The sequence below is a fragment of the Aythya ferina genome (assembly GCF_964211825.1).
Source record: "Aythya ferina genome assembly, chromosome: 4".
Taxonomy (NCBI): domain Eukaryota; kingdom Metazoa; phylum Chordata; class Aves; order Anseriformes; family Anatidae; genus Aythya; species Aythya ferina.
Window position 1 is genome coordinate 39,941,099 of NC_140300.1, and position 26,964 is coordinate 39,968,062.

At 40.7% G+C, this 26,964-nt stretch overlaps 1 long non-coding RNA gene across 1 annotated transcript in view; it reads right to left on the minus strand.

Moving 5' to 3' along the window:
• LOC311435885 overlaps positions 1-25,800 on the minus strand; it is a 47,456-nt gene extending 21,656 nt beyond the window's left edge. The window contains exon 1 of the long non-coding RNA XR_014692472.1: positions 25,744-25,800. This is a non-coding gene — a long non-coding RNA (uncharacterized lncRNA). The remainder of the gene's footprint in view (positions 1-25,743) is intronic.
• Positions 25,801-26,964: the final 1,164 nt, after the last annotated feature.

The following is a 26,964-nucleotide window of genomic DNA, read 5'->3' on the forward strand; positions in this document are numbered from 1 at the left end:
AAGTACAGCAAAGGGACAGATGCCTTGGAAGTATTAGACAAATATCACTCAAAACAAAACACTTTTTTCCATACAAACAATGGGATGTAACCTGAAGAGAAATGCTACAGTCAGCCTGATGCATCTGTTTGCTAAGTCTCAAAGCGTAGCATCAGCATTCCAGCCCAGAAGATAAAATGAAAATGGCATCACTCAGTTCCACAGAAAAAGATCAAACGGGGGGAGGGGGAGGATAACAGAAAAGATTAATAGCCATCTTCAGCTCTCCAAATGCTTCTAAGAACAAGCACTAGAAAGAGAAACATTTCGTTGCTTAATTGCTGGGTAACTTAGAAGACAGTCATTAGATTTGTTTTTTCCTAATTAACAACAAGAAAAACAGAGGTTCTTGTAAGGCAACATTAACATCTTGTCATATATGACAAAACAAAACATGTGTATCTCCCAGAAATTAGGAAACTTGAAAACGATTACAATGAGAATAGGAGAGAAATACTGTCGTGCACTGAAGCTTCACTGCAGAAGTTTTTGACAGTAACAACAGGCATTTTTTCCTGTGATTTTTCACTAGCCTAATGTTCACAGCTTGACACTGAGCATGCTCCAGCATCAACGTGTGCAGGACTTTATTTTGGAAAAATGCTGGGTTGTGTCCCTCAGCAACCAGCACTGACTTGTGGGGCCGGCACTTCCACAACACAACAGTCACCTCCCTGAACTACTTTGGGTTGGCTTCTAGAGTAGGACCTACATGATTAGGGGGATAAGAGGGAATCATCAGTCACACATGAGCTGGTCAGTGGGGATGCCAAAGTGACAGAATGACCAAAGCCATCTTCAACATAGGATTCTGAGAATACTAAAATTATAGAGAAATCCTATTGTATTTGCCTTAGGTACTCGAATAATTGTTATTGGGCTGGTATGTATATTCCCAGTAACATCAGCCTGTGGAGCAAGTTCACAGATTAAAAAGATAGTAATCTTATCATTTCCCAGTAGAAACCCAAATTTTCATGCTCTATCAGTATTAAAAATTTCAGATTTTTCCACTTTACATGAACTTAATTTTGTTACTCCAAGAGGGAATTGGCAGTTTTCTTTAGAAAAATAACTCAATTTATAAGACAGAAAACAACTTGGTTTTGTTCAAAGTTTTAATCATGACACGGGAACTGTACACAAAACACTACTGAGAGGAACCATACCAAGAAACCTAACTTTTGTTCCAGGCCAGTGACTTTATGTGATGCTGCAGATATGAGTATCTAACTTTTAAATGTCCTATTAAGAAATTTACTATTGTTAATGGGGTTCTAAACATACAGAATTTGGAGGCTGGAATGGACCTTTAAAGACCATTTAGTCATTCCTCACCCCATAGGCAGGGACACCTCTCACTAGATCATGTCACTGAAAGCCCTGTCCATATCACTCCTCATACATTTTATTCAGCATGCAATCATTGCTGACAGACTGGTTTGCAGTTTGTTTTGATTTTTAGCATGAAAAAACATTCTGAAGAAAGGGAACACATTAGAGTGACAATCACTTTGCTTAATAAAATGTCCCCACATTTAGGAACATTCCACATTGCATTGCTTACTCCCTTCAGTTTACTACTCCAATTAAATTCCCACTAAATATTCAGCTTCATGTTCCATTTATTTTGAGGAAGATAAAGAAACACTGGGGCTTCCAGCAAGTTCATAAATTTGAGAACACCTAGGACCATCACTTTTCAAACAATTTGCCCCCTTGAAGCTTGCTCTTCAAAGTTAAAACAGACCATACAACCTATTACAATACTAAGAAATTGGGGAATAAACTGAACAGGGAATAAACTAAACTGGCCAGCTAGAGTATCTTGGAATTAAATAATATGAAAATGTTTGTTTCTGAATTCCTTTCAAGTCAATTCTGTACAGCAGAAGAAATTCAAAACAGAATCCATTTGTTAAACATTCTGCTGATATCTAAAAAGTTTGTAAATCTTTACAAATCTGCAAGTAAAAAAAAAAAAAAAAAAAAAGTGTAGTTTATATTTAATGCTGGCAGAGATCCAGGTACTATTAATCAGGCAATCCATCACACTTGGAAGAAAAAAGAAAATATAAATAACCACCAGAATAAATCATGTCCAGGTTTGTGCATTTCTTAAAAGAACATTTAACAAGGGTTTGTATGCACAAGTATAATCTGATCTGTTTTTCCTACAGTAGTGTAACATTTGTAAAGATACCATTTAAGTGATATTTGCTATAAATACCTAATAAATCTGTTCCTTCCCCTATATTCCAGCCTCTGCATAGGACCCAGTGTCTTCCAAGTCTTTTCATAAAATAAAATATTTTTGTAGACAACATTCATAGAAAAAAAAAATAGACTAGTCACTTGGGTTGCTGTCAATGGAATTGGCAGTAAATAAATATTCTGCTCCTCCAGGTCACCACCAATGCATTTTCTGCCAGGCAGATCCCACACAATGAGTGTCCAACCTTTTCTTTGTAAAATTTGTGATGCTGCCCTGCTCCCAAGATAATCTACAGAAAGCAGCCGTATCAAGTAACGTGGCTGACAGCACCCACTGCACAAAATACTAATGAAAAAAACATTCAGATACGTCACTGGATAGCAGAATTTTCTGAAGATGTTCCCAGTGGGCTGAAAAAATGCTAGATGTGGATACAGTGCCAAATACTGTCAAACAGCTGTTTCAGATGCTGCTGTCAAGCTGGTATGAAGGTGCTGTTGAGAGCTATCCTGGAGTAGCATCCAACCCCTAACACACAGGGGTTGGTTAGCCTCACAGCATTCCATTTCTTAGCAGGTTTTTCTGTGTTTTTTTTTGTTTGTTTTTTTTTGTTTGTTTGTTTGTTTTGTTTGTTTGTTTGTTGGTTTGGTTTGGTTTGGTTTGTTTTTTTTTGGGGGGGGGGGGAGAGGATGGGGGGAAATGCAGCTTAGATGTGCAGCTCCAAAATGCACCAAAAGATCAAAAAGGATTTTTTTTTTTAATTTAAAAAAAATCTCTCATCAAAGAACTTAATCTAACCTTTGAAGACTTCCCCTCATGTGGTATTCTCTGAAGAGCTGCAGGATGTGATTATGGTGAGATCCATCTCCTTCAAGCTTCCTGTTCCTTCCAAATCAGGACCATGACTGAATCACCATGCAGTCTGTAAAGCCCTCATAATTGCACACATTTACTGCACAACCATGTGAACCATGTGAACTACCAAGTCTATTTGTATGTATTTCAGGCAGAACTCAGAATTATTACACCACAATAAAGAGAACAGTTACTTGTGAAGCAAAAACAATTTGGCAAGAAGCAGAAGAGTGAGGGTGGTGAACATTTCCTCCCACCATACCCACATTATACATTAAGACTGCATCTGTCCCTGTGATATATATGAAAATGTGTCAACTCCTCCCAGCTGGTTTTGCCACATGATTTTAGTATACCAGGTCTGAAAACAGAAGATTTTTTATTATACCTTGTAGTATATTCTCAGTCCTATGTCCTTTAAAATCTGGACAAACAAGTGATTTCTAATAAATGTACTATATATTAAGTACTTGCTGTGTTTTTCCTTAACATAGATTTTTCTTCAATTTCTACAGGGAAAATAAAAAGCTACAGCAGGTATCTTGATTGTGATGGAATAGATAACCATTGTCCTCAAGATGACATAAATATTTCATAAATTTTGGGAGGCAAAAAATATCCTAGAAAAAGATAGCTAAACGCTAAGGGAAGGCACTTGAAAGGAAAGTGAGAACATGCCAATAACCATAGATGTTAGCTTTAATAATCATGCCTATTCACTGTGAGGGGTAACTGTGTTTGTGTGTACACATTTGTGTATGTGTTCATAATCCTTCATAAAATATAACAGTGCTAATAATCAAGAAAACTTTATGCGCTTTTTTAGGAATGATGCTTCTTTCCATCATTACTTCTGCATGCCAGTGTGGCAAGTTTCCAACATTGTTCCTGTTCCCTATGCTGTATTATAATGGATCTCAAATGTTTCTGATTTTTAAGGCCAGTGGATGACTCAAACCCATCTTGATTTTTACTTTTCTCCCATTGAATCATGGTTTTGGGAGCACACAGCACTTTCTTATGGCCTTCCAGCAATAAAATGATGAAAGTAAGCAACAAATAAAGGACAAGCTGCATTTCTTGAAAGCGATACAAAGCACAGGGAATGGGAAGCACAATTCCAAGAGCCAGCAAAGCTCTTAAGTGACGGATCTCAAGGTTGTATTTGGCCCTGCACCTCGGAAAGCTACCGAGGAAACAATGAGCAGATTACCTTGATATACAATTATGTGATGCCATCATTGCCCCGGTGTTCTGCAAAGCAGTAACCCAATTTTCTAGTGAAAAACTACCTCTTCTTTGGCCTCATACCTCAGCCACTGAGCAGTCAATTACTCTATCATTAAAAAAAAAAAAAAAATGTGCAACGGTGCTGTTGTTGTTATAATTCCTAGACCAAAAACATTTAAACTTGTTAAGTGAAAACAGCTAATTACCCCTCAGCTCATGTTAAAATGTTAGCAGGTAAGCAGAAGAATGTCATTTCAGTCGAGAAGCTTGTAAATGGATGGTTGTCCTAGTGACATATGACTTGAAACAGTCCTGGGTAAATTACAGAAAATGATAAAAATTGTCACTTTTCAAAGCTTTCTTGACCTTTCTTTCTACAAAAATTGGGCCACTCAGAAGATAATACTCCTACGGCAGATTTTCTCCATCCCTAGGAGCACCTCATTTAGCTCCAGGCCTAATCAAAACCGCAGAGGTGGTGCTTGAGACTGTGGCTGCATTGCTGCAACTTTGCCCTTCTAGATAAAATACAACAGGATTCTGGCGCAACTCACAACAGGGTCACAACAACAAGATTTTAATTGAAACAGAGGGAAAAGGCAAACCTCCTTCAAGACACCACCCTCTGATCTTTGTCCCCATATTTTCTTCCTAAGGTTCTCCTTTTGTAAGGAGGACACACATATTTCCCATACATACACAGGATGCCATTTCTTTACTATTTTCTAAACATTAATCTGACCATCTGGTGGTACTAACATTCACAGTATAGGAAATACAAAACAATGGACAAATTAGCAACACTGATGACACAAACACAGCAATAATCCTGTCTTGCTGTCCCATACTGTGTGATATGCATAAATTCTGTGTGTCCTGAGAGAAGGGGGGATTTCATTTGGGTGGTCTCCTACAAGAGCTAAGTAAAGGGACAGCAGTTCAGTGTGCCTGTGTGGTCCAGCTGCCAATATAGAATTAAATCTTTCCGAGGTTCCTTCTCAGCCTCTACTTGTGAGACTGGGTTAACTAGGGAGTGAGGTCTGAGTCAGAGTACGGAGAAATTCTCAATCTCACCCCAAATAAAACAGCAAATATAAGTGCTTAAGCTTTTGAGTCTCACTTCTTGATAATAAAAACTGATATGGTCCCATATTCCTTATCTTATGCATGGAGAACAATTTCCATGGCAGTTTCGCCCAAGAATTACGTGAGGACAACAGTCAACACAACCAAAACGTACAATGCCCTCTACTGAAGCATCAAGATACAGTTTGCCTTCACCAGTGGCAACTGAGGCTTTGAAGAACTCCTCTCCCCCAGTCTATTCCCTCCTGCTTGCACCATTCTCTAGGTTGCCTAGGCCTTTCCCTATATTATACCATCCTTCACAGCTCTTTCTTGGACCACACAGTAAACTGAAACAACAGTCTCAGCATTTTCAATATCATTATCTTGAGTCTTGTCCAGTTTTCTGGTCTGGATCTCTGCAGGTGGTCTCACATGAGATGTGTGCATGAGTGATGACAGAGTAGGACCAAAAGGCCCCAAATGGGGCATGGGGGGAAGGAGAGTAAAAAATTCAGCTGGAAAAAAAAGTATATAAATGCCTCCGGTTATTATGGCCCTTTCAAGAAGCTGGGCATTACGTAATGTTTTTTCAGCACAACACTGATCTCATAAGAACTAAGAAAATCTCAGCGAAATTTAAGCGAATATTTAGCACAATTCACAACTTCTAAACATTTACAGAGTTCTAAATTTGGAGTCTTAATGGTTGGCAGTATTCCTCTGAATAAAATTTGGGATCTTCAGAAAAGTGCCTACGAGGCTAGGCAGCAGAAATCTCCACACAGAAACGTAGTTATCAGCCTTCAGAGGGGTATTTATTCTAGAATTTCTTCAGTGGGTAATTACTTAGGTGAGAAAACCCTACTATGAAGAGACAAAGTGGCTTTTGAATATATTTTTTCCTGGGTTTTTAGCCTGGACATTCTGTATTTGTTGTAAAGTTTGAATGCAAAGCAGTAACTTGCAAAAACAAACAAACCAAGCCTCTGTATGTAAAATCAGATCTATTTTGTGGAGCAATATAAACAACACGCTAACTTTACATTCTTGTTGCAGGCAGAGATCTAAAATAGCAACAGCCACCATGTGTCTTACAAAATAGGAAATATTTTTGTGAAGCAGAAAAGATGAAAAAAGAGCACATTAGAATAGTAAGAGTAGCTGGAAATAAAACAAGAAATGTTGTATGCACTGCATGAACGTACTTGGCAAAGCATATCAAGCTCCTAAGCTGAGCCCTTTGTTTGATGATATTTAACAAATGATTCATTGTTATGATTGATAAAGGTCACAGCATACCCATCTCTAACACTGCAGCCCTCACTTAGTCTGTGAAGCTTTGTCCGTATAACACACTTACTACCAGAGATTTAAGTGCAGACACTTGGCGCAAGCCAGCAAAACTCCATTAATTTTCTTTTATATCAGCAATATCATCTCCTTAAAAACCACAACCCCACAGCTAACAGATAACCATCACCAAAATACCACTGCAGTCACAATGGCCGTACTGTGTAGCAGATGAACTGTGCATCATGCTCCACAGGCTTGCTTTCCCAGCCATGAGAGCAACTAGTGTGGCTGGATATGACTGGAGTGGGCCAAGAGTTTTTGCAGTCTGCTTGCTCAAGTTTTTTTTCCTCAAGGAAACTGGGGCACAAGGGAAGGCTAACTGGGACATGGTCAATGCACGGGTCAGATGCACGTGTTTGGAAAGAATACTTCGGCCCCACACTTTGGATGTCACTTCTTTTATTTGTGTTTGAGGCCTGCTGTGCTCCAGACTTAGTCCCATAGTACACACACTTCCACAATATCATGATTTCAAACTCTTGCTGCCTGGCTCTGCTGAGCTAGAGGTGAGGTGAGAGAGAGATGGTACAGGGCTCTTCCTGGATCCCAGTCAGAAAAGCCTGGCAACAAAAGGCTTAATAAAATAGCCATTTTAATGGCTATTAGAATGAGAAGAGGAATAGATAAAGCAAGCAAATCTTATGCTGGAAACCCCCTGTTAAGTGTGGCATCAGCCAGACCCAGGAGGATTTTCCCGTGACACCCTTTCCACATCCCATCCATGGAGACAGTCCATTCATCCAAGACAGACATTCCAGTCATCCAAGCAACAAGAGGATTTCCTGGCAAGAAAACAGCTCCGCTCCTCACTTGTACTGCTGAACAGACAGGCTATTGTCATGGGAAAGGCTGCAAGCCATGGGCTTTGGTAGGGACAACCAGAGGCTTCTGAGAAGCCAGGAAGACAGTCTCTGAAGCTGTCCCACCACAAGATAAGGTCATGAGGAGCCAGCCCAGAAATTTTCCCTTTCATACTCAGGGGGCAGTCACCCACACTCTGCCCCTTGCTGCTGACAGCTCCTGTGAACTTGGTGACACATGCTTTCAAGTGCGCCGCGAGGAAGAGGAAGGAAGTGCCAAGGATGATGTTGACCCATGTGAGTGTGCCTGGAGCCTGTACTACCACATAGTTCATAAGGAACAGTCAGGAGGAGAGCTGATTTCAGAGGTGCTCATTTTTCTTCACTTTGATGCCCCCTCTTTACTTGAAAACGGCAAATTTCAAATTCAAGTCTCAAGCTGCAGCAAATAAAACCAACGTATTGCACAGTGACTATTCATCATAGTAAATATTAAAGTATGGTTAAAAACCAGCATGCTTTGCCTCTTAACAAAACTCTGATGAAAACTTGCACCTCTGCAGGACTACATTAATAATGGCTGAAAACTGAATTCCATTCCTATGTCTTCTTGCAGGTGTAAGTGCTGCATCCACATTTTCTACTTAACAAGAGAAGAGCAAAATTCAAATCACCCAGTCACTTAAAAGTGTGCTGGCTCCTACATTTCTCCCTTTGAAGCTGCCACTCTGAAGGGGTGTCAAAGGACGTGACTCTTTGTTGTTGTTGTTGTGGCAGATCTAACAAATCCTGTACTTCTGAAAGGATCTAACAGGCTCGTAAGAGGCCATAACATATGCAAAAGGGTTGGATGGGATCAGCACATCAGCCCATCTTGCTGCAACACCTGCAGGTGAGGCAGGATGGACCAGCAGAGGGGCTGCAGCCCTCTGGTAATTTCCCACGGTAAAGACTGGGGTGGTCTTAAGCATAGTTGCAGGATGAAAGAGGCTGTAGATATTTACAAGTTCTTCAGGAAACACAAGTCCAGCACAGACTGTACCAAAGGGAAAGGGCATGAAACAACATTTCTGAGGCATCTAGGGAAACTTCAGAGAGATGGGGCTGGTTTATTTCTCTTCCCAAGCAGAAGCACATGGCCAGTTTTGGTCCAGTTCACACTGCCATCACAGGGACTGGAATATCAATATTCAAGGAAAGGCCAGAACCTGAATTGTTTGTTGTTGCTCTGTTTTGTCAAACAAACGCAAACAAAAAAGCAACAACGATTTTCCACCAGTGTCTCGAGAGCTTTTATGAGCTCAGAGTTAGAAATCACACTTCGGAGGATCACTTTTTTGCCAGACAGAATTTTCAGTTAGGGTTAGTCATGTCTGAGAATATATCAGTGACAACACACACCAAAATACAGCCTTTTAACAAATATATATTTATTTTTTTTCACAGATTTTTCAAAATAAAACAATGTGATAAAAAGTTGACTGCATACCTCTGTGCTACACTCACTCTAACTCTGTTAGACTCATAGCTATACTGCCTGATGGCAGGACTCTAAAAAGAAGTCTCTTAATCTAAATACATCTGTATGTCTGATCATGACCTGCTTGTTAACATAGCCTGAATCATCATGTTTATAGTGATTTTAATGAGTCACTTCTGAACATGTAACTGAAAAGCAAGTTAAGTATCTTAAGTTTTCTCTGAGGATTTGAAACTGACCCCCAGCTTTTGCAATCCATGAATTACACCTGGAAGTAAGAGTCTGGTGATCCGTGCTGCACCCAGCCTGCCAAAGTCATCAACCCCACTTTTAATGAGAGTCGCACTGATTGCCTTTGCAGGGGCAAAACAAACAGGGATTTAAAAAAAATGCAGAGAAAGGACAGAGGACTACAGGCTCAGACTTGAGGTGGAATCCAAACTCGTGCCTTGACAATATTAAGCATTACCTCCTCAGGGCTGAGTAAAGCCACAAAGAACAATCACCCTGACATCAGATATTAAAAACACCTCTAAAAGGCACCTTACCTGAAAATATATTTATAGCCCCAGCACATGGAAAATGTTTCCTTTCAATATATGTGAGAAAAATAGAGCTGATGTCCGTTAAGTTCTGCTTAAACAAAACCACACAAAACCAGCCCCATACTAAGGGATCTATTTCTTCTGAAACACATTAGATCTTAATTTCTATAAATGTATTCCATACATGGCTTTTGCACTATTGGAAAGTACTGGGTGCTGTCCTCTTGTCTAAGTATGGCGAGATGCTGGAGGTTGTTGTGCAATGAAACAAAGCTCAGCCAGCAAATTATTCCCATTGCGCTCACATGGAAGCCACATCAATATAATATAAGTGAGCTGAGGACTTCATCGGAAGAGCCTGCTCTGAATTAAACACCAAGTGGAGGTCTGCCACTTCTCTGAAGCCAATGATAGAAACAAACTTGAAAATCCAGAATTCTTCACATATGAGAGACAGTCAAGATGGGAAAAAATAAATAAATAAATAAATAAATAAATTCTGAGTTAGAAAAACACTCCTGTTAGAACTGCTGTTATAGACATATTAAACAAGAAATCTAGTTTTCCTCCAAACACCTCTTTCCCGTCCACCATATTTCAAATGTCCAACAAATTCCTTCTTATTTCAAGCAGGTTCAGATCACCCTAAATCCATATAGCACCCTGTTGCTTCTCTGACTTTCATTCTTTGCCCCGAAACAAAAAGAAAGGAGAAAGCAGGCAGCAGGGGAGATGACAAGACTTCAAGTTCTCCCTTTGACCTGTAATGCTGTTTAGGGCTCCTTGTGCTGTGGGAATTGCCTCCAAGGGGATGTCTGAGAAGTAACCACAGTCTGGGAGTCCCAGAAAAACAAGTCCCCAGAGCTACTGGGAAGCCATGGGGTCACAAACTGTGAGTCACGCCAAGATTTTCCTGCAAATGGCAAGACTACTTCAAAATAAAGCTCAGGGGATCTCCCAGCTTCTTCAAGGGAGGGAAAATACCAGCTACTGCTAGAATAAGTTCCACTTCAGCATCATCTAGCCTGGTTATTTCCACACATAACAATACTTTGGTTTGATTCTTGTCATGTTCATGGGTGATGAGGTTTTTCCTACCTAGAGGTACTCTCACTGGGGCACTCTTCAATATTTCAACCTGAGCTGACACACAGGCCAGTAACAAATTGGACAGAGGCAGCAATAAAGCAGCACAACTAGGAGATGACAATATTTCTACAGCAGGGAATAAAAAGGTCCCTGATGGAAGGAATTGTATCTACAAGGAAGTAGATTTTGTTTCTGATAACCTGTGCTCTTACTTCTTCCATCCACTTCTGTATTTGTGGGGAAAACACTTGCACCCTTGGCTTTGGCATGCTTACACTCCAACTCCTTTCACCTGCCCTCTGTTCACTTCAAGCCACCATCTCCCCTCCATGAGTTACCCTCAACCCCAGGAGGACACAGCAATCAAGGGCTGACAGTGCCACTGGAGGCAGTGGCCAGGAAACAGAGTACATGCTAATTGTGTATGTCTCTGCTGGCCCCACTACCCACCTTCCCACTGTTTTGAAGGTGACAGGCTTCTCTGAGAGCATAATTATAACTGCTAGAAAGTGCAGCTATTTTCCCACATGAGAAAGACTGCTTGGAAGCCAAACAATCAATTACTAAAGAAACTGCTTTGGAGGTGTGTCTCCACACCAGGCAAATGGTCACTGCAAGCAGGGGTGGAAATCTGTGCATTTAATGTGCTAGATGAAAGCTGTATTAGTTGGAGTGCCCCACCAAAAAGAAAAGAAAAAAAAAATCACATTTCTCATTTACACCTGAAGAAATGAAAGATAAAGAATGCACTTTGAAGAGCCTGATGCTAAAGGAGAAAAAAGAAAAAACGGGATGCTGGTAACTCAGCTAAGAGAGGATCCTCAAACAGAGTACATCAAGGGAGCAGAACCTGAAGCATATTCTATATTTGTGTCAAGTAAACAAATTTTCTGGCTTGATGTAGCGAGGCTGTGATATTACTGCACCTTCTGCATTCTGGTATCTTCTCTTCAGTGGGTGACAAATAGACTGGACTTGACAGAGAGCGTTAAAAGCGTGACCGTCTGTAACCCACGCTGCTGAACAGCTTGCTCTCCGACTCACAACACAGCATGGTCACTTTTCCTTAAAGGTAGATTACAGGAGAAAGTGAAGTAACATAACTTTTTGGTTATTTTAATTTCAAAGACGTGTAGAATACAGTGGGGTGACAGAAGTAATACACATTTTTCAGTTTTAATTGCATCAGAGGCACTTCAATGCTTATCTTTTCAACTTGTCTTCACTTCTCTCGCTGTTTTTTCTCTGCCAATACAGGCAACATTGAATGCCAAAGCTCTTGCACAGTCTGAAGTTAGAGACCTTGTGTGAACACATTTCAAATACATTTTCATGGGCTTTTCTTTTATCTTTGCCTTAAAATCAGGTTATACTTCTCCTTTTCCATCTTTCAATCAGTTATTTTATCTGATTTTCCTTCTGAGTTGGAGCAGAATTGCAGGCCATGGGCAAATACAAAGCTGGGAGAAAGTAGGGGACTGTTTAGATGAGGCGTGCCAGCCTGAAGACTCTGAGGAATTAATCCAGGCCCAACAAAACCCAATTTAGAATCCAATGTTTTTGAAGCTATAGGACGTTGAAGGCTTATCTTCAATGCTGAAATATATGTATTATGCCATGCCAGAAGGTGCTAACATGACAAAACACTGGATTCTTCACACCGACAAGATCCGAACACAACTCTCCCTCAGCTTCCAGGAGCAGAGGGTTTCACCTCAACCCACTACTGCCCTGCACCCTCACCTCCTCTACGGTCAATACGGTTTGCTGGTTCAAAGGTTGGGATGTTCCTTAAAATACCCCTTCAGTGGGTGCTATATGCCCATCATCAGTTGTACATTTTGGGTATGTTTGCAAAAGGATGAATCCCCCATTCTCTTACCCAGGTCCTCTCTCCAAATGGATTTGGGAATGCTCCCAGCCAAGACGTCACACTAGCGAGCAGGCACGTGGGGAGGCCTTCAGGTCCCAGGGGAATTATTTAAACACCTTGGTGAGGCACAGGCCAGTTTACAAGTAGGCCAGGGGCTGAGCCCCAGCCACAGTGCAGGGCTAAGTGTGTGCTGTGTCCCTAGAAAGGCCGCCTTCAGCTCAAAGGGACACAGCCTGCCAACAGTTGTGCACCCCTGCCACCCCAGAAGCATCCCAGTACAACATCCTAGATGCCCTGCAAGGCCTCTGCAAACCAGACACCACGATATTCCCTAGGTTGGGCCTTCCCTTCCCTGCAGGGAGCTCGCTGCTGGCCCGGCACCCTCAGGCAGACAGCTGGGTCAGCTCCAGCTGCTTTCAAGGATATCAGGGCTGTACCCTTCACAATTTAATTCACAATTCACACCTACAACAGCACCTGAGTGCAATACACAAATATATGCTGGTTTATAGACCAATATAATCATCAAGAGCAGCTTTCATTGGTTCCAATATTGTTTTAAGCACTGCAAGCATCATTTCTCTCTTCCCTTTCCAGACACCGCCAGCAGTCTGGAGCTACCATGCATTCAGCTAATTAAGATAAGATGATCACTCTTTTGGAAACAGAAAAGGAGTAGTGTGGGTTCCTGTTATGAAACCACAAAATCACCCTGTCATTCTCTGAATAATCACACGCCATAGTGGACGCAATACTGGCCTTTGATTTTGCAAACTCAAGAAGTAGCTACAGACACTCAACATCAATTTTCAGAAATCATCACTTGTTCCTGTCAGTTGTGAATGTGAGGCACCTCAACAGGGCTGCAGAAGTTTCAGTGGAGGCAGGATGTGGATAAATTAACTGCACAACCTGATGTACTGAAGCAAGTCATAAGACTAAAACTTGAATTGGGGAAGTGGTGATAAACAAAGAACCCTCCACTCCCTCTTAGGCACATCTGCACAGATTTGTGACTAAATTTCAGATGTGTTAATCATGACTAATTTCAGAAGAGGCAAAGGAGGCAAGGAGGCTGTGACATGGCAACAAAAGTCATAGGACAAGCTCCATACCCCACAGTCTCTCATCAGCCAGCCCCTTCTTCAACCCAACAAACCACAACTTCACCCAGCACTGCCTATTGATAGACCTCAATACCACATCAGCTTGTTATGATGGACACATACAAATTATGGACCTTAACTTTATGGAAGCAGATAAAGTAAATTTAAATGCTGCAGAAAAATATCATGTACAGTGGCTACCATACACTATTGGAAAGAGCTACCAACTGAAACTACGGTGGCACAATATTTCATGTAGCTAGAATGTAATTATCCAGACTGGATTTTATTCAAACATAAATAATAAAGTAAAAAGTAAAAGTAAGTAAAGATAATAAAATTGCTATTCAGAAAAGTATCAAGGAACTTCTAGTGACAATACATGATTAGAACCATGGGTTATATCTCACACTACAGTAGCTCAGAGGTCTTTGCATCAGGAATGATGCCAGCACACTGATGAAAGTAGTTTTTAGTCACAAGCTTCAACAACTTTTCACTGACATGCATTTTAATGCTTATCCAGAGAAGCCAAGCTATTTTAATACTTGAAGTACTAGCACCATGTTGCAGGATTAAGAATTTGCATCTGTGTAACAAGTCTATTACAAGAAGAAGACAATTTAAGTACAAATTTGAAAGCATCATCCTGACATAACCCTATGCTAGCATCGCTACACATAACCCCATCCTGAGGACAATGCATTGCCTTTGTCTAAAAAAAAGTGCAGGTCAGGGCCCAAGCAAAGTTTCAAGCAAGTTGTTCTGCTGACTCCAAGTTTAAAACTGCTCAAAACAAAGTGCTTTGGTAGTTTAGGGCATAAAAAAAAAAAAAAAAAAAAAAAAAAATCAGCTTCACTAGTCCTCAGAGTAGGTTCTGTACTTTGTTTTGTGATCTATTTTGCTACTATGGATGGATGCAAGGTTCCTCATGTTACCTTCCAATTTATGCATTACAGAAACTACTATCTACATTGTATTATATATTCCAGAGGTATTAAATGAAGGCAGAAGTGTTTTTGTAGTTGTAAGGAATTTGTGAGAAGATATTTGAAATCCTATAAGCATCCTGCTGTGGAGAACTGCAAAGCCAGGCATGCACCAGCCCAGCAGCAACCCTCCCACTCTCCCACCCCAGCAACACTTGGGGAAAGAGATAACTGCTGATAGCCTGGGCCTGTTCTGCCTTCCCAGTCAGCTGTGGAAACTGTGCAGAAATCCTACTAAGAACGATGTTTTAATCTTGTTCCAATACTCTTTCTCCCAGCCCCATGCAGGCAGGCAAGCCAGCCCATCTCCTGCATGCCTTTGCTAAGCCTCAAAAGTCTTTTGTTGTGCTTCCGACTGTGTTGCCTGCAGCCCAGTGTTTTTCCTTTGAAGACTTGCATCAGAATCCCTCTCTCTATGGTTTTAGTGCTTCAGTAAAGGGTTTTCTTTGTCTTAAGTGTTTTTACAAATTCAGAAGTATGTTTGTGAAAAGCATCTTCCCTGCCTGCAAACCAGCATACCATGATGTGACACTCCATCCACAAGATCTGGTGTTACTGAAGGAGGGAAAAGGTCTTCACAAGTTCTCAGAATGTTTTTCTCACCACTCTTCTTTGTTCTAAAATCTGTTTACTGAAAAAAACTTTCAGTTTTACCTTGTCAGTTGTTTAGTAATACATTACCAAAAATCAAAATAATGCCTTGCATAAAATGCAGATATTTACATTAAGCAACATAGGAATTTGCAACAATTAATCCATACCTGGAAGTACAGCAGAATAACAAGCAAATTTGTATTTTAAATGCTCAGTCTGTACCTTACTGTACACCAGTCTTTCAGCAGCTGGTCTTGACAGAAATGTCCTTGCATCACCTCCTGACCCAAAGCCACCCAAAACATGATGGAAACAAAGCAGCTCAATAAAAAGTTCTGAATACGTCTCTCCCTCTCATGCCCTGTTTTTAAACACCACAAGAAGAAAAGGTATATGTGCAAAATGGGATCAGGTGCCCTCACAGCTCAGAAAAGTGAGGCTGAACATCATCGAGGTCAGTGAGCACAAGAGCCAGTTTTGTTGGCATAGTCTAGGTCACAAAGTATACCTCACCTCACCGAAATACAGCCAGGACAGAGATGGCTCTCTCGTCAATACATTCCAGCATCTTTTGTCAACAGGATAAAGAAAAATGCCACAGAGCTACACAAACTGCATGGGGCTTGTCTGTGTGTTGGGCTTTCCCTCAGAGTAACAAGTGGGTTTCTGCCAAAGTAGTTAATCTGTAAATACCTACTTTACACTAAGCCTCTCAACCAGACCACAAGCAAAGACAACACCCAGCTGTAATTACCACGGGAGAAACATGCATCACCACGGTGCTCCTGGGGCTCTGTGGGACACCCAGCAGCCAGGAGAAAAGTGACCCTGCCCTATAAGACCCCACACTCAGAACTCAGTTATAAATTGTCTGTGAAGGCACTAGGCCTCCTTCACACCATCAGCGCTACCCTGCATGGAGCTTCTGGCTGTTACAATAGAGCAGAGGAAGGCAGAGGAGAAACGTTAGCAACCTGGGCTTAATGCAGAGCCTACTTCTGCTGCAGTTACGGCAGGCAAAGCAGCTCACAGCAAATGTCTGAACTGATTTGGGATTAATATTTAAAGGCCTTTGAGAATTACATTTCTGCTAAAGCCTCTCTTAGAATATGAAATATACTTTTATTTAAAAGTCATTTAGGAAAATGACTGGGATTTATGGATGCACAAATTTGTACAAGACCTTGGAGGGCAGCCTCACCAAATTTGTACTGATTATTATCCCTCTCTATCAACATGCAGCAGGTGCTTCGGACTGCTCGCACAATGTTTCCTGCTCAGCAAAAGACATCTTTGTTAAGGAAGTCTTTTCCTGAGCCTAAGACAGTTGGAACACCAGCTAATAAAGTCACTGGGAGAAGTGGGATAGAAACGCAAAGGGAAACACTGACAAGAGAGTATTTTAGAATGTAGTAAAAGAAAAAAAAAAAGGGGGCGTGGGGGAGAGTTGCAAAGGCTGAAATTTTGAGCATGCATTGGAGGAAGCTGCTACGTGGAGAAAGTTGTGCTGATTCCATCTGCTCCCATTTGTCCAAGAGGATGACAACCACTCAATGCCAGTACCAAGAGCGTGTATTAGCTGTAAGCACTCCCAAACAGACAGTGTGGGCACAGTCACGCTTGCTCACTTACAGTCCCTACAGGGCTGTTGGCAGCTTCAGCATGAATGTCTGGGGCTCCAGGTCCTTGCTTGGGCCGCCAGCCACAGCACAGCTCCAGGCAATCAGGCACATTTCCCACCCATATTACTTTTTTTCCAGGCTATCTTCATGTTGTTCCAGAGACGAAGGTCATTGCCGAGCTTCATGCCAAGCCCCTGTCCAACTCTGCAGAGCAGTGCCAGAGTTGTCACTTTGGTCTTTGATCTACCAGTCCCCACCTGCTGCCTCACCACAGCCCTGCAGGCTATCTTGTTGGGGCCCAGCACTAGCAAGGTTAGTTAGGCCCTTGGTCCTCGTCTCTGTCACCTGTCATTACAGGGTGGGCTGGGGCATTGTCTTCACAGAATTAAGTACAAACCAGAAGTACTGCAAGCGTTTATTAGTCAAAAATCCAAACACTCTTCAGATATCATGAAGTCAGTCGTTTAATGAAAGCAGGGTGTAGACTATGAGGTGAAGACTCCACAAAATGGCAAGTTGCAGAGAAGCTTTTTAGTGTGAGGCACAAGGCAAGCATCATGTCAGCTCCACACTCTTCTGTTCCTCTTGGCCAACTTCCCAGACAAATGCCACAGGCCAAGAACTTCAAACCAGAAAATTCTTTCCTGAACAAGTGAAAACCAGAAAGTCCCTATAAGCTGACATTTTGCACACAACAAGAATGCAGATGCAGGCCACAGAAGGTTTGGGCAAATCCAGAAAGGTATTTCTGACTTCTACCCAAGCAGGTAGAAGCCCTAGCCACATGCAGTTCAAGGCCTCTAGCAGACACGGGCAACTTCATGGTGCTTGCACATCACAGATGTCTTGCTGCTCATTACAGGAGATGTTACAAAGAGAGTTACAAAGCAGAAGTCTGGCCCCCTTCCTGAAAGTCACACCAGCCCATCAATGGACCATCAAACTGCTTCAGTACAAAGGGACAAATCAGTAAGCACAGCTATGTTATAAGCTTGTTTGAGGCAAAGTTATACCCACTTCAAAGGGAAGCCAAATTTCTGAGTATACTCCTGACCGTATGCCTCAGCTAGGGGCTGCGTTCTGCAGGCCTGGGCTTCTCCACTTCAAAGCAGTGCAGTTAAAGAAGATACTCGCATAAACAAGCCCATGTTTTTTGATACACAGGTCAAGAGCAAGATGAAGAAGCAAACTAACACCCCGAACTCTGTTGCTCTGAGCCACCTGGGAGACAACAGAGAGGACCTTCAGTGCAGAACATTTAACTGAGTGACATCTAGCAAATGTAACCTAGGAAGGTGTTTTTCCCCACATTTGGCACATAAATCTAAATACTGTCATACCAATAAAGCAGATGAGAAAGCATGGTTTCAGAGTAAGAAGTCTGATAGTCCCAGAGACTTTCCATCCTCTCTTCCCGTGGCCTTCCAAGCTTCATTTAAACCATATGTTTTACTGCAGTTCTGAGTGCTCAACACTCTGGAAAATTGCACCAATAAATTAGGAGATTGTTTATGTCAGCTTGTACAGAAATCCTTCCTGCTGGCTACAGGAATGAGAGAGTAACACTTTCATTTGCTGCACTGCTGCTAACCATTTCTCTAATGCATCGCTGCCTGGAGTTTGCGGACAGACTTTGGTGGGACTGGAACTTTACTCAACAGGTATTTACAAAACGATTTGGAAAAGGTTTCATCTAACTGCAGTTCCTCTATTTAAGCTCAGGAAGAGCTGCAAGCCCCAAGTCTGCCAACAGACCTCTATTAATATTTGGAGAATTAGCTGTTTTATTAGAGAAAAAGGCCAGGCAGTCAGAAAGAGATTTTGTGAGCTCAGACTAAAAATAGTAGTGAGCATTTATTCATCTGTAAGTCTGTTTATCTTGGATAGTTTTTCATTGATTTTACTGGGGCTTTTCCAGGTCTATAAGCTTGAAAAGCTTTTAACAAATAAAGGTTCTTCTTTGACAGATGGGCTGTTTCCAAGCTTTCAAAGCAAGAAGCTCCCTTTAACCTTTGTGGCAAGCCCATCAATAAAAGCAATGATCAAAGAGGGCAAAATTCTGCCCTTAGTAGTACAGATCTGTATAATCACATATCCCCAAAGAACATGGGCTCCTTTCCCTTAGCACACATGCCATAATCAAATAAACAGAAAGCAGCACGCAGACTCACATGCCACGTGCACGCTTAAGTGTGTCCCAGCCTTTTAGGTAAGCAGCACCAGCCTGGGTTACTGTAGGCACAGAGGTGATTCAGAAGACAGTAAATCAGGCAAAAGTAGGTAGCATGCCATTGGAACTGCATCTCCTTTAGCATTAGACCTAATACGTGATTGGAGATGGCATTTCTAAAGATCTGTTCCAATGCATTAATATAATTTCTGCTATAAAAAACTAAGCTTGAAGGATTCATACCCGAAATGCAAACTCTTCTGACATAAAAGGCAGCAAGAAGCATAAATCAGATAGTAACAGAAAAGGCAGGGGAGAAGAGGGAGAGTGCTGCTGTCCTGAGCAGAAATTTAGCAAACTTTGACTTTCACCAGCAGAATTGGAGCACTGGGCAACAACAGCTCCCAGCTATCAAAGTACCATGGGACTTTCTGTAGCCATGACTAAGACTTCTAAGACCAAGACTGCTTAGTCAAATGAGTGATTATACTTTTCTGCCTTCAACTTCCCTTACATCATCAACTATAGAAGTTATCTTCTTCCTTTTGCATCGCATTAATTTTTGCTAACAGCTGCCAAGCTCCCCAGCACTGGTCAGTAATCATCTGTGAGTGGATTCAGTTCCTATATAAGGTATGCACGACCACCAGAATCCTAATCCGATCCTTTGCCGTACAGTGTATGTCTTAAATGTCCTATGCACCGTAAACTGATAAAGTAGCTTAATAGTGAGCTTAATACCTAGACTAAACCACTTTCAAAGCTTAAGAGGCTACCTCTACTTGCAGTTTAAAGAAGCTTAGTGTGTCTAATCAGAAAATCTGTCCCACAAAAGAGATATTGTCACCCCTGTTAAACAAAGAATTATCCATTCAGTGTCAACTGAAATAAACTGGTTGCTTGAAGAAAATCCTGTTAAACACACTTCTCAATTACTCATTTCCAAAACTAATTGGAGAGTACTGTATTATACCGTAGTACTGTATTACTGTAGTATGAGGATTTTGCTGATCAACATCTGTCCATATGGAATCTTAATCTATTTCACATTTAGATTTCAATGCCAGAGTTTTGAAGTAGTTATACAGTAATATAAACATTGTTTCTCTGAAATAAAACTTTTTCAGAGAGCACCAAACCCCTTATTTTTGAGGATAAGTGTTCAATACCGAGCCCAGTGAAGTCATTGAAAAATACTTCATTCCCTGCAGGAAGTGAAGGATTTCACATTCCTAGCTTTTCACTTTGTCACAAGAAAAGCAGCTGAAAACAGACAAACAGGCTGGCTCTGAAAATAAATAAATAAATAAATAAATAAATAAATAAAGTAATTGCCCAGTAGTGTTTGCTTAAAATTTGTTTTTATTTTTACAAATTAAGTTTCTTTTCACAACGTCCTCTGATCTTTTATAGTTACCTTCTTCACCAAGTATCAGATAGGACAAACACGCACCTCCACACTGATGGCCTCTTATATAAGCAAGCACATCTCGTGCTAGCTCTGAACTACACTCAAGCTATGAGTACCTGTTCGACATTACTAAAATGAAAAGCACGTAAAAACAACCATCAAATTAGACATAATATTTGTTTCTCCTCACAGAGCAAGAGAAAACGTACATAAGCAGTCATGAACTTCCACTTCACTTATATTCTCAGTTTTTCCCTTAGAATCTCGTATGCTAGCACAGCCTTTTTATGGTTGAGCTAGTCTTAATGCATGTTTTAGCATTTGAGTCCAGATCAGAAGTGCCCTTCCAAAACAAATCTCCCCATCATCCTCACTTTCAGCAGACTTCAGATGTTGAAGATGAAGTGACAGTGACTATTACTTCTCCCCACTCCCCTACCTTTTTTTTTCTCCCCGCCGGGAAATCTCCCAGAAACATATTTCTTGCTGTTTGCGTTGTGACTGCTTAGCGTATCAGATCCGCTTGGCATTTGGAACCTGCATGCTGTGAACGGTCACTCATCACTGGTTCAAAGGGGTTTTAAATGCCATTTGGGATAATTAATTACAGGCAATAGAGATGCTATAATAAGACCTGTGAAAACATTTCATATCCAAAGACCCTACCTGCTGAGGCTGTTCAAGTACAGAACGTGGCTGCCATTCAGTCTTTGGTGTATTTAAACACATCATAACAATCATAAGCACACAGAGCTAATCTCATTTTTTTAAATAATAAAATGGAAAAAAAAAATGCTGTAGGATTAGTTCTACTGAGCTACATAAAGACAGCATATATCTTTTATAGGTACAGGCTTTATTTAATACACTGTTTTTATTGCTTAAAGTTTCAAAAATATCTTTGTTTATTCACTGCCTACTCCTCTCTACCAGATTGAATTAGGTCCACTAAAACTGTCACAGAGTTTTCTGGCAAATTATAACAGGCATTTTCATTAATATATGTACATATTCCTTTTTCATATTTATGCAGCTTTAGAAATGTGCCTATGCTCAGCCCCCAAGGAAAGCATAATGCAAAAGCTCGACATAACCTCAAATAAAGATCAGTGAGCTTTGATAGGCTCTGTTGCTGATTTCTGTTTGTTTTAAATGCTATCATGAAGCAAGAGTGGAATACGTTTGTCACAGTGGAAAACGGAAAAACACAGTTTATCTTTGTGGTTTTTTTGCAAATTGTTCATCTTAACATAGCTGTACTCAATACATAACATTTATTACAGCTTCAGCAGTAGCATATAAGCATTATTGGTATCTGTGAACAACACCAGATTAAGGAACCAGCTCCTGTTTTGATATGACTCGTCAAACATTCACTTCAAACAGAAAAAAAAAAAAAAAAAAAAAAATCCTTAAAAAAATGCCTGACCAAGTTGGAGCCTCGGTACACACATTTTCAAACCCTTTTCAAAACTGTATTCCAGCCTCAGAAACATTGTAATGTAACACAACTTCTGACCAAAACTAATGACATTTAGAGCTTATTGCTAACAAAATTTAAAAGGGAAATAGAGGGACAGACTACCCACTTCAGCCATTCCATCCAGTTTTGCATGTTATGCTGTAAATACCCACGCACATCAGCGCCCACAGAGCAGCTGCTTGCTCTGTACCAAAGCCCTGACTCTGCAAAGCCGCGATGCAGGCACTTGGAAGGCCCCACAGGGCTACTGGAAATTTGCTGCTTCGCCATATTTCAGCAGATCTCATCCAGAGTTTGAAGGGCTCCATCACACCTTGAATGCAGACTGATCAACCCAAGCAAAGTCAAAATTTAGTTTAAGCAAAAGCAATGTGTACTTCTTTTCTTCATGGTTTGTTCTCCTTTGTATCACTGAGAATTCAGAGTCTAGAACCTGGCCAACCTCACTTGAGTGCCCTTCCCCATACCAAAATGCTTAAACTACATTTTCCTCTTGTTTCTTCAGGTCACAGGTTGCAAACACACACAAGCAAATGTGCATGTACTAATATGTAAATGTTTCCTGAAGATCTTGTTTTCCAGTGTGAAACCTGATTGTTTCAATTACTACAAGCACTGCCATAAGACAATTTTCGTAAATACATTCAGTACCTTGACGTTATTTATCCAAAGAACTGAGAATAGCAATACAGACTCTCCCCTCTAAGATCTGGGACAATGACAAGGAGAATCTTGCTCCTAAAAAATCAACTCTAGGGCGATGGCTATCAAGAATAACCACAACTGAAAGGAAAAAAAAAAAAAAAAAAAAAAACTGGACATCAATCTTCACCAGGAAAATGGAGTGCTCTCAGCTGGGCTAGCCTTAGGTGGTTATGACTCCATTTTACCTGAAGGTAGCAGATGAGACCAAACCTCCCGATTTTCAGCATGCAGTAGGATGGGCCTGGCAGCCTTGTACAGCAGCAGATCCTTCAGCCCTCTGCATGTCAGCCTCCCTGAATCCTCAACCCCAAGCCTGTCTTTGGGAAGGCCTTATCCAGCCTGGTCTACCTTCTCCTTAGCTTTTCTTGCACAGATTCAGCAGCATAACTGCCTCAAGAACTCATTTTTCTTTTCATTACAGGCACCACTATAAACTTGTAAAGCTAACGCTGAAAAAATACCTTTTGGGGTCTTTATACAGAGATAGCAGTGTAAGTCTTAAGCCGAGCAAGCTTCAGGGTACATTTCAAAACACACCATCCTCTTTGAGAAGGACTGGTTAGTGTGAAAAGAGGAGGAATAAGAGCTAAAAGCAGTGCACAAGCAATTAAAGGCATTGTTTGGAAGAGGAAGGAATGAATGCAAGGGGCACACTTCACTCAGCAAGTCTCAGCTGATCCCAGAGAGCGTGGCAGAGAGGTGCTGCCTTGATTTGTTAAGTGCTATAACCAGTATTCCCCAAGTGTTATGGGAGACTTATAAGTGTGCTCTAACTCAGGTCTAGCTGCAATACCACCCTTGAAAACTGGTACGCGGACAAAGTTCAAATGATCACTCTCTTCAGAATTTAACTTTTTTCTTTTTCTTTTTTTTATTTTGCTAGAGGAGATAGCCAAAGTGTTTCTAAGCAGATAATAACAAAAAGTAAAAAGTCACCCTATAGAAAGTTCTGAATGAATCCTGAGGCTTTCTTGTTATTTTTGCTTTGTCTTTCAACTTCAGAAGTATTTTCACACTGTCCGCTCCTTCTGTTTTATGATTTCTCTGATCCCAAAACTCAGATAAAGAGATCCTGAGAAAGGGAATGGAGTTTGCCACTCACGGTTGCCCCATATTACAGTGTAAAGCAACCTCAGTAGTTTCAATTTAATTATTTGTGATTCATAGCCCAAAACATAAATCCCCACCCAATCCTTTTTTCTATGGAGGATTAAACCTTTAATGGGATGATTTCACTGATCTGGTACACCTCTCCATCAACCAAGGGAAGACAATTCCATTCCAAAGTAGGGTTTTATTAACACAGGCTCAAATAGTTCATGTTAAAGAGGTCTTTCTTTCAGGAACTCCACATCTTCTTTCTTATTTTGTGTAGGTACAAACTAGCTTAAGGAAAAAGCTTATCCAAGACTACAGAAAGAGAACCCTATATTAAATTGGACAGAAAGAAAACATGGCACTGTAGTAAAAATATGACTGGAAACCCAGAGACTTAAATTATATTGCTCATTTCTCATCTGACTGGACAAGTTGTGATAAATCCTGTGAGTTCCAAGTGAAAATATTTCCTTGTACCTGTGCTATATGCATTGTTCATCAGTGCTTATAGTCCTCTGAGATTTCCAAATAAAAGACATCATACAAGCTACAAAGGTCACCTACTCATAAGTTTTTCTGTTTTACTTTGCTGGCTTAACTGGTGATAAATGTTCATTGATTGTTCTGTATGAGATAAGCATTAAAGCTCTTGTACAGCTGTGAGATGTGTTCCGCTTCTCACTTCCAGACCTCGTACCTTTAATTTCTAAGTGAGTTTACTTTTCTGTTAGGTAACACACCAGGTATTTTCTGAAAAGTACTCTGGATCAGTTCTGACTTGTTTCTCTTATTTCTTAAGTTGACTAAATGCATCCATTTTCTTGATTTTGTAACATGTTGAGCTTGGATGCAGTCAAAGGAATTCAACAGGCTATTGGAAGAACTATGTACATAGCCTATATCTCCTAATGACTAATGATAAAATGCACATAACAGAGATACTGGGATCCAGGTTATCAAAAAGATTTTTCTACAAAAAGGAACAAAACAAGAGCTGCTCAAAAAAGAGCATTTTCCCCTGGTTTTAAAATGTTGCTCTGAGAGTTGATAAAAACTCCCAAAGGAAGTAGTGAGCAATTCCACAGAGAAGGCACTTAAAAGATTCGAGTAACAAAACAACTGAAAAGTTTTAACAGGTCTCTAAGGCTGAACAATTCGTTCCCACCAGGAGATTTCTCTGTGGAAGTCCATCTTATATTACATGTGACAAAACACCCACAGAGCAAGTAATAAGTGTCTCTGAAATCAATCAAACACAATTATTTTACTGTAGCTATTTTTTATTGTAGTTTCTACAGATTACAATATTTTATTAGTGACTGTAGACTTGTTTTATACAACAATTTTGCCTCACAAAGCCTTGGCCTTCTATTCTACTGTTATTTTGTGTTTTGCACGTTTTCCGCGTTGCAGAATCGCAGGAGCGAGGCCCTGGAGGAAGCCATTTGGTTAATCCATTTTTGCTTTCTGTATCACAGAAGATGTGTCACTAAATCCTTCTCACTAATCTCAGCTAATCTGTTCCAGCTATTTTAATTTTAGACTTATACAGAAGAGTAGAAAGGAGAAAAGCACTTTGTTGCAAAAGGCAGCGGGAAAACAATCTATTACTGCAGCACTAACACAATGCCAGTTCTTACAAAAAGAAACCTGAGGTCCATCAGGTCTGATGTGTGAGAAGCTCCCATGTGGAGGACAGATCATGCATACAGAATGAGTAAATCAAATGATGACAACTGAGTATTTCCCCATCAGGATTGCTCCCATTCCCATTATTCCTCCTAAACAAAGGAAGCGAGTGTTCTCACAAAGCTTATGGATTGTGAGGAAATAGTTGATTTTCTCCACTGTACATCAGTATCACCTCCAGGGACGCTATTGAAATTTGTTTTCCTTCCATACATGCTTACCCTTAGGCAACACCTATTTCTCAACTTCATCAATTTTCATGTCATTTCATAAATGGCAAAGGAACAAGAAAGGAAAGGAGGTAAAACTTCTAAGGAGGTCTGACTTACTTGTTAATAAACTTCTGAAAATTGTCAGTAACACATCCACCAGCTGCCTCACAGAAGACCTTTCCCAAAAGCTAAGTAACAAGCTAAGCAAAAAAAGTTAGGGGTTCTCCACACCTCTCCTCACACCTGGTTACACAGCCATTAACCCATGCTCCATTAGTTTCTCTAGCTGATGAAGAGAACCTGAGCTGCTGCTGAGAGCCCCAGGCCCTGGGCTGGGTCTGCAGCACCCTGTATTTGATTCAGCACCTGCCTGCCCAGCTATAAATCAAGAACACCCCCAATATAACTGAAGAAAGGAAAGTCAGATCCAGGTTCTTCTGAAGAGGTCTGAAAGAGCTTTTCTTGAAGTCTCTTCTGCACAAAGCTGTTTACAGCTGGAGGTCACCTGCTGCAGACTAATTGCAGCTCTATTTCACAAGCATTAACTACTTACCAATCACTGTGCAGCAGCACCAATGAACTATAAATATTTTGGGTTGCCCTTTTAATCGCTTCTCATCACTCATCATTAGTTGCTGGCTTCACTGCAAATTTCATCATCTGGGGTGATAAACATGCGCTTCTGTGCTAATGGTAAAAGATACCAAAACAGTGACAATGTTTTCTCAAACCAGGAACAAAGAATCACAACTACCTCAATTTTTTTCCTGATAAATTCTTTCATTCAATCCACCAGTTTCTCTTGAATGTTCCTTTATACTATATCTAATACTCAGAGCAACTTTCTTAAGCTTTATTCAGCTGATGACAGTGAAAACTACAGACATTGGAAAATACCTCGGCACATACCTTAAAACATAAAACCTTCAGGTCTAACAAAAACATGCAACAATTTTTCATCATAGTACCTCCTTTATCCTTTTATCATTCCTATGTAATGTTTTAAGAGGGGGAAACAGAAATGTCTTTGGTATCCCCGAATGAAAATCTTTTGAAGAACTGTATCCTCTCAGCAATATTCCATGGCTATTTTTTAAAAAACAGCCACCCAGAAAGGTTGTAAACATTTAATCCAAAATGTTACATTTCTACACTTAAAGATAGACAAGGAAAGAAAGTTATCCTGCTTTTGTTGCTACTCAGAGGAGATGAGTGCATTTATATGCCAGGTTTCTGGGCATTCACTAGGAGTCCTTCACAGAGATAGCATAAGCAAGGGTGAGAAGATACAATGGTGATATAACAGTGCCAGTGAGCAAAACCTCTCCAGTCCAAGGT